Here is a 10,888-nt window from a genome sequence, read left to right as displayed (position 1 = left end):
AATGGCAATGGGACCCGCAGACCAATAATTGAGTTAAAAAGCCCCGTTTTGATGATTATCTCGAAAACCAGTACCGATTGGACCCCGCTTTATTAATATAAAGCTATTAAATACGTATTTTCATGTCATAAACGATCCAAAGGGGTACCAATTATTTGTAAATATAAATAGACCTTTCTAGAGCTGATTTTCACCCGTAAAATCATTCCACCAGTTTCTCTGCACGAATACCGAGAGAAACCGAGCGGTGTTCTTCGTGTTCTTCATAATCAAACGAAGATTTGAAGGCGTTATTGGAGTCAGAATCAAGCGTGCGAATAGTCAAATCGAAGATATCGAAGAATAGAACTCTAATCAATCATCAAAAACAACCTGAGATTCACAGGTAGGGAGTAATTGAAGCTTTAAGATTCGAATTATTAAGATTTAAATAGTGAATTTTTGCAAACTTGGTTGTTTGATTGTTTTGATGCTTCTATGTTGTAGAACGTGTTTTTCTCGTCGTTTTGGTATATTATATGTTGATTTTTGAGTTCCATAACACCTAGAAAAATGGGTTTGATTATTTAGTTGTGTTCTTGAATGTTCTTGAGTGTTCTTGGATATTTTTAATTGGAAATTGGGGGTTTGTAATCTGGTAGTTCGGGGTATGATTGGAAGGTACTAGCATGTGTATTTTGAGGTGTAGAATCGATTGGTAGCTTCAAATCGAGTGGAGGAGGTCTGGTCGTGTTCGTCGGAGAAGCTCAGCCATGGCGGCGTCGAGTTTTCTCGGCGGGATTTACGGCCAAATGGCCGATTGTTTGCTTAAAGTGATGGCACGAATAGGTTCCTGGTGGCCTCTAGAGTGATTCTGGAGATTCTGGGAGGCAGTGGTGGCCTCTGTGGCCGTATCCGGCGAAGTTAGTGGTGGCCGGCGGCAAATTGCCGTTTGGCCACCCAACTTGTAAAGATGATGAAGTGCAAGCACTGCACTTTCGTTTTTCGCAAACAGTCCATCAAACTTCTCAAAAGTTACACTTTTCACCCTGTGTTAAAAGTTTATGAATCTGACACTTTAAACCTTTTGATTTTAATTTTCAAAAATTGTTTTTATTTAATTATTTGAATTTCAAAAATAGTTTTTAATTATTTCTTTATTCAAAAATAAATCTAAATTAGTTTATTAATTAATTTTAATTAGTAATTAATTATTTTAATTGGTCAATTAATTTAAATATTAATTGATTAATTAATTTAATTAATTATTAATTGATTTTAATTGATTAATTATTTGGATTTAATTATTCCTTTTTGATTTAAAAATCCCAAAAATAGTTTCGAGCTTTGAAATATTTTTCTAAATTATTTTCAAGGCTCTATTATTGTTTATGAATGATTTCAAGTCCAATTTCAAGTATTTGGGACTTGATTATTTATCCGAAAAGTGATTCTTTTATCGATTTTAATTCCGAAAAATGTTTAAAAATTCCAGAAAATTCCCGAAAAATCATTTTAAACCCAGGAATTGATTTGAAATCAATTGGGATGGGAGACTTAATGTGTAATGTGTTGTCTGCTATCAGTGTAAGGTATTATATGTTGAGAGCGGAGTCAGAAAACGGTTGTGGTCATAACTTTTGATTCGTAAGTCGGAATCGAGTGAAACGAAAGAGAGATGAAAGCTTATAAAGTCTAGTTTGATATGACATAATATTATGATGGAGTCGAGAATCTGAATAATTTTTGTTAAATGTGCAAAATGTGATTATATGTTATTTGATTGCTATTAATTGATGATTACGTGATATATATGTTTATTCTTGATATTATATACATGATAAATGATTTGAATGACATAGTGTCATGACTTGACTGATATTGGATAAGAACATATGGATTATAGGAATTGAAATTGGTTGATTGGTTGTTGATTGAGAATAGGTTGATAGGTGGATAGTCTTATAAATAGACGAGACTCTGTCAGATTATCGATATGATTTATATGAGTTTTGAATTGTGACATACTATGTGGAGAATGATATGACTATATATTAGAGTCAAAGCATGATTATGTGTTAAGTGATATGTGATAGGTTTAAAGGGGTATATAAGTGGGTATCGGTATACGTGATATGTGTATGCGATATATTGTTTAGTGACTATAGTATTATCTTATTCTCATAAAGGATTTGGACGAGACGTGTACGCTGGAAGACGTCAGAAAGTCGGATTGGTATTGCAAAGCGAATAAGGGATGATTGAGTAAGCGAAGCGAAGTGGCGAATAGAGTATAGCTAGAGATGGTCTAGAGATTACGAGATGCATAGATTGTGAAAGTGGAAAGATGAGATAGAGATGTGAGACTGGAGTCAGATTTAAGGCAAGTATCCTACACCCTGCTTTTGGATATATTGCATATTCTGATCCATTCTTTTCTATATGTGTTGCAAGTATCCTAAACCTTTCTCTCGGATATATTGCAAATATTCAGATCCATTCCTTTGGTATATGTTTCAAGTATTCATACCTTTCTTTTCAATGTTCGAAAGTGCGAGTATTCTAACCCATTGTTTCTAATCTTCAAGTTTCTAAAGAATTTCCGTTTTACAAATTAATTCGAAGTTCAGATTGTCATTGAAGCATGTGTTGCTCAGTGATAGTTAGAGCTTTGAATGAATTGGGATCTTCTTGATTATTCAACCCGCCATTGTCATGCTGGTTTAGCAGGCTAAATTCAGTTGCTTAGCCGATAATGGAGGATACTGAATAGTCGAGGATTTCCTGAACTGTGATTTATGAAATGATGGATCATGATTTATGAATAGATTATTATCAAAGTTTGAATTGGAATTATTCTGTTGTTGATGATATTTATGATGATATTCTGCTAATTTATATTGGCTTCTTGAATTGAATTAGAGAATTGGATTATTGTTTTTATATAAACCTGTGGACCAGATTCGTGGTCATGTTAGGCCAATGAGTGCCTTGGATCCAGTGATAGAGCATGGCGGGGCCTGCTCGGGGTTAGTGCGGAACTGATCAGCTGCCTAACCTTGGTTTTAATTAAAATGTGATAGTCCAATTCAATAATTCTTTGGAAAGATTGAATTTCTCAGTTTAAATGCTGCAAGGTATTGTGAATTATTCTATACAATACCATGAACCCATGAACTCAGGTTGAATCCTTTTATATCTTGAACTCGTGAACTTCTATTATATCATTTCAGAACTATCATTGTTTATTATTACTTGCTGAGCATTGTTGCTCACCCTTGCTATTCCTTTCTAACCATTTCAGAAAGGCTTAAAGATGAGATGATTGATTGAGATTGTGAGTAAGGCTAATGCTAGGCGAGGAGACAGAGTTGAGGACCCAGTGGTCGAGGAGTGTTCAGGAAAATTGATGAGGTTGGTGCAAGCTGGAATAGTTGACAGTGATTCTTCTTATTGAGGATGATCTGATTGGTAAGAGATGTTGTGTAATAATAGTGGTAGATTCTAATTTCAATACTGTAACCTGGATGCGATCCTGTTGCTTTTAGGGGGTTTAAATGTTCTCTTTCGAATCAGTTATTAAAGTTTAAATGTTCTCTTGAAATTCTCCTATTATGGCTTTCAAGTTTGAAATTCAGGTTTTGAAATCATTCGATTTATGTTCTCATTCAAATCTTTTATTAAATGTTTTCAGGTTTTAAATTCTCTGATTTTTATTATCTTTTGAAAAAAAAATACAGGTTTTCAAAAGTGTTTAAAAATGGGTTTATGTGGTGACGTCAGAATCCAGGCCCCCGGATTCTCGGACCGTCACAGTTGGTATCAGAGCAACAGGTTATAAGTATTTGAAATTAGAATATAGATCATAGTTATAGGTTTTCTAGAGAAGAATGTGGTGTAACCTCACATAGAGGTATGGTCGGACTATTTAGGAATAGTCTAGAGATGTGAGTGAAGCATAGAGTTTAGTTAGATGATCAAGTTAAGTGTGGATATCTAAAGAGATTAGGATTCTTAAGTTTAGACATATGATTTCTAGTATGTTGATTAATTGAGATGGTGAATTGTGGGAAAGGTCAGTATTAGACCTATATAGAAGAGTTTGATAGTGAATGATTGAGTTGAGAATGGTGAAAATGCAGAGTTCAGAGTATTCTGACTATACTGCATATTTGAAATTGGATTATTGTATTGATTTGAGGATGATATAAATGCATGGTTCATAGTATGTTGACCATGTCAGATATTTGGAAGATGTATATGGTTTTAGTGAGATATGAAGAGTTAGTGTAGAATATGAGTTGTGTTGAATTAGAAGGAGAGATTAGTGGATAGAGGTTGATAGATGAGAAGTGCATGATAGAGAGTATGTGGAGTTGAGTCCAGTTATTAGAGGTGATGTCTGCGAGTAAGTTAGAACGTTAGTCCTCGACGACAACGCTTCGAGCTAATCGGGATTTCAAATGGCATCAAGGTGGGCCCATAACCCACAGGTTGATGATCCAGACAATCGAAGATACGTTACGTGTTTGTGCTATGGACTTCAAAGGCAACTGGATGAAACATGAGAACGTGGACTACATGGGCGAGAGTTATTACGAACGATAACGTCTACGATGACATCTTACGAGGCTATTACGAGTCAACATCGATCGATTATCGAGAACGTTGAAAAGAAGACATATATCGAACAATGATTTACTGAAGCAGAGCGGGAATGTGAGAAGACCTTGGCAATACCTCTCTTCAATTAAAGATTCTTTTGCATTGTTTTTCTCATCAGCGAGATATTATCATGATATCTTTTCCACAAAAGTTTTGATAAATGAGATCTTCAATTTCTCACATTCTAAGATGATAATGATATTGATTATTGGTGTGAGTTGGTATTGAATCAGTGTATGATAAAGGCGTGTTTATGAAGAGACAGTGGAATTCCTTGATATTATTTGATATCCCTTGATATTCTTTCATATTCTTTGATATCCCTTAATATTCGTTGATATTCTTTGACATTCTTTGATATTCCTTGATAACTTTTCGATATTCCTTAATATATTCCTCGATAATCCTTAACATTCCTTGATGCTACTTGAGATTTCTTGGATTCTTTCCATCTGATTGGGATGAACAACCCTATTTATAGGGGACACAAGGTATACCTGTCTGTGTGATAGGAGTTGGATGGGACGCCATCACTTGTGTGTGTTGTGATTACAAGAAGGTTAACAACCTTTAGTAGTGTCTAATATGGACACGCAACATTAAGTTCAATTGATCGTATTGATCTCCCAGTCACTCTTGTATTCCAATGTGACCTATTTTGAAAATATCTTGTTCTTCCGAAATTCCCAAAGATTGATTCTTGGGAAATGAAGTTTGCAATTGTGAAGGTGTTGATTTTCCTATTTCTTTAACTTTGAAGGTATGCCAAAGTTGATCAAAGGCGGATGAGCATGTGATATTATGAAGCGTGTACCACGATCTTATAAATGATACGTTTTAGTTTCTTCGGAGGATTCCGAGGACGGAATCCTTATAAGGGGGGTAGAATGTAATATCCCATATTTTTAAATTTAGATTTGATTGTTATAAATCTATCTGTCTAAATATTATTGTTGGCTTTAGTTGAAAAGTGAATTGATTATGTGAATAGTTTTATATGATTATACTTGTTTTGTGGATTAATATGGATTTTACAAATATTGCGTCCTCCTTCTTTCTCTGATTCCGAGGACGGAATCCCTATAAGGAGGGTAGATTGTAATAACCCGGATTTTAAAAATATCTTTATTAATATTATAAATGATTTTCTTAAAAAGTAAGGAATAAGATTTAATATTTTATTCCAGTTTAAGGAGTTTTCAAGGTTTTATATTTAAACCCCGGGTTATTGTGTTATTGATAAATAATTGTATTTTCAAAAGTGATTTTCATATATTGTTTCGAAAATTCTGTATGAATATTATGTGAATATATGTGTGATGTGAGTAAGTGGTATTGGTGGATTTGTTGGTTAATTAATTATGGTTAATTATGAGTATTATATGATTAATATATGAATTTTTGTGAATTTTATATTATCTGGTTTATTGCGTTAACTGCTCATATGTGTTCGTATTTGAGAGATTTCAATTTCTATATGCTCAGGAGAAAATATAGTTTATTTGGATATTTTCATATCGATTTATGGAATGTTAGATGATTTTATAATCGATTTACGGATTTAATTGCGTATATTTATATTTATTGATTAATTATTTGACTTCCGTAAAACCGTCCACTCGTAACGATGTAGCAAATTTTCTTCCCGAAAGTTTCAACAAAACTGACCTTTAGCCTAATTTGAATATTCCGGACATTTTTCGTGTTTTGATTTTAATTGATTTATTAATTAGATTTAATTATTTAAAATGATTTTAAAATTCCGAAAAATAGTTTCGAGCTTTGAAATATTATTCAAAAATATGTGTGAAGCTCGTTAATTGATTTCAAATGCTTTCGGACTTGATTTCGAGTATCCAAAATTGATTATTTATTTATAAAATGATTCTTTGACCTGTTTTAATTCCGAAAAATGTTCTAAAATTCATATAAAATGCCAGAAAAATCCTTTTGACTTCAAACCTTCTTTGAAAAAAATAAATTTTATCGAATATCTTATGTGATACGTGTTATGTGATATCTGATTGATGTGTTACGTGTCTACATGAACATTATAGGATTGTTTTGATATATCTTTTGATCCGTAAGTCGGATTTAAATGAAACGAAGGGTAGTTAGGAACTCGTTACGAAGGTGTGATGATAAGAATAGTATGAGATCATATATTGATAAAGAATTGTTGTGATTAGCAGAAGAAGCGAGACGTAGGAAGGGAAAGCAAGTGGTGATAGAGTAGTATAGCGAGCAAGCGTAGTTGAAACTTGGGATCAGCTATATAAGGCAAGTTCCCTCAGACTTTCCTTCAATTATATGTTGTATCTGTTGTGATTATTTAGTGAACTTTCTGATGAAGTCCTGTGACCTATTGAATTATCGCATGGATTATTTATCCTATTGATTCTTGAACCTTCAACCAAATTTCTTGAACTATTTTATGGATTATTTATCCTATTGATTCTTGAACCTTCAACCAGATTTCTTGAACTATATTATGGATTACTTACCTTATTGATTCTTGAACCTTTGACCGATTCTTTGATACCTGCTACGAAACTTATTTCAATTGTAAACTTTCAATCTTTAAAACTTCCAAATGGTTACCATAAGAACCTAATTTCATTTCAAGAATATACCCTCGATACCTCAACCAGTTATCAATCACTCTTCTTTCAGACCGTAACCAGTTGATCAACCCCAAATAACGTCTGTTATGGCATATACCTTACAGTTGATTGATTCTTTCCATAAACTCCAATTTCTTGATCTTAACAGCATTCGTTTATACTTGGATTCTGTTTGTGAACCTAGAACCCTTCTTCATATAAACGCTACACTTTGATATGCTTTGCCATCTTAGGAGGCAATGTTTGATTCTTGTCTAAACCATGAAGTTATTTCTCATTCCTCCTTTTGAGATCTATCTGAGACACTTTGAATAGTAGTCTGCTTCTGCTTCAAAATTTATTTATGATATTGATGTTTCTATTTTATTGGATAATATTGTTGATCATCTTGATTGTGATAGAATTGGATAGTTTTCTAAAACTTGGGACCAAATGAATGGTCAGACCAGATGAGTGGTCGCTTTAGGCCAATGTGTGCCTTGGATCCAGTAAACGAGCATGGTGGGACCTGCTCGGGGTTAGTGTCTGACTGATCAGCAGCCTAACCTTTGATTTTTAAAAATAAATTCAATATCCAATTCTAATCGTACTTTAAAAAACAAATCTTGGTATTGAGATTGATTCCTTGAGACACTGGTTTCCTTCAGCTTATGATTAATATTTTAAATTGATATTGTTATACTTGCTGAGCTGGTTAGCTCACTCTTGCGGTATTTTATGTTCTTTCCAGTGAAGGCAGAGAAAGTTGGTAACGATGACCCTCAGGCTAGTAGTAAGGTCAGGATTCCAGGCTAGGAGATGAAGAGAGCTATCAGCAGCACCTGGCTTTTCATATATGTACTAGTTTGAATAACGAGACACAAATGGCGTGTAAGCTTGTAAGATTTAAGTTTTTATTTTGGGATTTGGGTTTGTAATAATTAAAGTTGTGTTGTGGCTTGTTTTATACTTTAACCTGTTGCGATCCAAGGACAGTGAAGGGTCACTATATATATTATATCATTAATTACAGGTTTATGTTGAGATGTGGACCCCAAACTTCTGACCCGGGTTTGGAGGGCGCCACAGGTACATAGAGGTATGGTCGGACTATTTAGGAATAGTCTAGAGATGTGAGTGAAGCATAGAGTTTAGTTAGATGATCAAGTTAAGTGTGGATATCTAAAGAGATTAGGATTCTTAAGTTTAGACATATGATTTCTAGTATGTTGATTAATTGAGATGGTGAATTGTGGGAAAGGTCAGTATTAGACCTATATAGAAGAGTTTGATAGTGAATGATTGAGTTGAGAATGGTGAAAATGCAGAGTTCAGAGTATTCTGACTATACTGCATATTTGAAATTGGATTATTGTATTGATTTGAGGATGATATAAATGCATGGTTCATAGTATGTTGACCATGTCAGATATTTGGAAGATGTATATGGTTTTAGTGAGATATGAAGAGTTAGTGTAGAATATGAGTTGTGTTGAATTAGAAGGAGAGATTAGTGGATAGAGGTTGATAGATGAGAAGTGCATGATAGAGAGTATGTGGAGTTGAGTCCAGTTATTAGAGGTGATGTCTGCGAGTAAGTTAGAACGTTAGTCCTCGACGACAACGCTTCGAGCTAATCGGGATTTCAAATGGCATCAAGGTGGGCCCATAACCCACAGGTTGATGATCCAGACAATCGAAGATACGTTACGTGTTTGTGCTATGGACTTCAAAGGCAACTGGATGAAACATGAGAACGTGGACTACATGGGCGAGAGTTATTACGAACGATAACGTCTACGATGACATCTTACGAGGCTATTACGAGTCAACATCGATCGATTATCGAGAACGTTGAAAAGAAGACATATATCGAACAATGATTTACTGAAGCAGAGCGGGAATGTGAGAAGACCTTGGCAATACCTCTCTTCAATTAAAGATTCTTTTGCATTGTTTTTCTCATCAGCGAGATATTATCATGATATCTTTTCTACAAAAGTTTTGATAAATGAGATCTTCAATTTCTCACATTCTAAGATGATAATGATATTGATTATTGGTGTGAGTTGGTATTGAATCAGTGTATGATAAAGGCGTGTTTATGAAGAGACAGTGGAATTCCTTGATATTATTTGATATCCCTTGATATTCTTTCATATTCTTTGATATCCCTTAATATTCGTTGATATTCTTTGACATTCTTTGATATTCCTTGATAACTTTTCGATATTCCTTAATATATTCCTCGATAATCCTTAACATTCCTTGATGCTACTTGAGATTTCTTGGATTCTTTCCATCTGATTGGGATGAACAACCCTATTTATAGGGGACACAAGGTATACATGTCTGTGTGATAGGAGTTGGATGGGACGCCATCACTTGTGTGTGTTGTGATTACAAGAAGGTTAACAACCTTTAGTAGTGTCTAATATGGACACGCAACATTAAGTTCAATTGATCGTATTGATCTCCCAGTCACTCTTGTATTCCAATGTGACCTATTTTGAAAATATCTTGTTCTTCCGAAATTCCCAAAGATTGATTCTTGGGAAATGAAGTTTGCAATTGTGAAGGTGTTGATTTTCCTATTTCTTTAACTTTGAAGGTATGCCAAAGTTGATCAAAGGCGGATGAGCATGTGATATTATGAAGCGTGTACCACGATCTTATAAATGATACGTTTTAGTTTCTTCGGAGGATTCCGAGGACGGAATCCTTATAAGGGGGGTAGAATGTAATATCCCATATTTTTAAATTTAGATTTGATTGTTATAAATCTATCTGTCTAAATATTATTGTTGGCTTTAGTTGAAAAGTGAATTGATTATGTGAATAGTTTTATATGATTATACTTGTTTTGTGGATTAATATGGATTTTACAAATATTGCGTCCTCCTTCTTTCTCTGATTCCGAGGACGGAATCCCTATAAGGAGGGTAGATTGTAATAACCCGGATTTTAAAAATATCTTTATTAATATTATAAATGATTTTCTTAAAAAGTAAGGAATAAGATTTAATATTTTATTCCAGTTTAAGGAGTTTTCAAGGTTTTATATTTAAACCCCGGGTTATTGTGTTATTGATAAATAATTGTATTTTCAAAAGTGATTTTCATATATTGTTTCGAAAATTCTGTATGAATATTATGTGAATATATGTGTGATGTGAGTAAGTGGTATTGGTGGATTTGTTGGTTAATTAATTATGGTTAATTATGAGTATTATATGATTAATATATGAATTTTTGTGAATTTTATATTATCTGGTTTATTGCGTTAACTGCTCATATGTGTTCGTATTTGAGAGATTTCAATTTCTATATGCTCAGGAGAAAATATAGTTTATTTGGATATTTTCATATCGATTTATGGAATGTTAGATGATTTTATAATCGATTTACGGATTTAATTGCGTATATTTATATTTATTGATTAATTATTTGACTTCCGTAAAACCGTCCACTCGTAACGATGTAGCAAATTTTCTTCCCGAAAGTTTCAACAAAACTGACCTTTAGCCTAATTTGAATATTCCGGACATTTTTCGTGTTTTGACTTTTTCGATCCGGAGTACGGTTTTCCCCGGAGTCGGTCCGGCGGAGTTTTTCGGATATTTTAATTGTGGATAATTATC

General features: G+C 33.7%; 1 long non-coding RNA gene across 1 annotated transcript; it reads left to right on the top strand.

The window, feature by feature from the left end:
- Positions 1-3,583, top strand: LOC135151944 (uncharacterized). The gene is made up of 3 exons (XR_010290926.1): positions 1-385; positions 2,169-2,362; positions 3,284-3,583. It is a non-coding gene; the product is annotated as an uncharacterized LOC135151944 (long non-coding RNA).
- Positions 3,584-10,888: the final 7,305 nt, after the last annotated feature.

This window comes from Daucus carota, chromosome 4 (genome assembly GCF_001625215.2).
Source record: "Daucus carota subsp. sativus chromosome 4, DH1 v3.0, whole genome shotgun sequence".
Taxonomy (NCBI): Eukaryota; Viridiplantae; Streptophyta; class Magnoliopsida; order Apiales; family Apiaceae; genus Daucus; species Daucus carota.
Note: the sequence above shows the minus strand (reverse complement) of the source record. Positions and strands in the feature narration are given on the sequence as shown.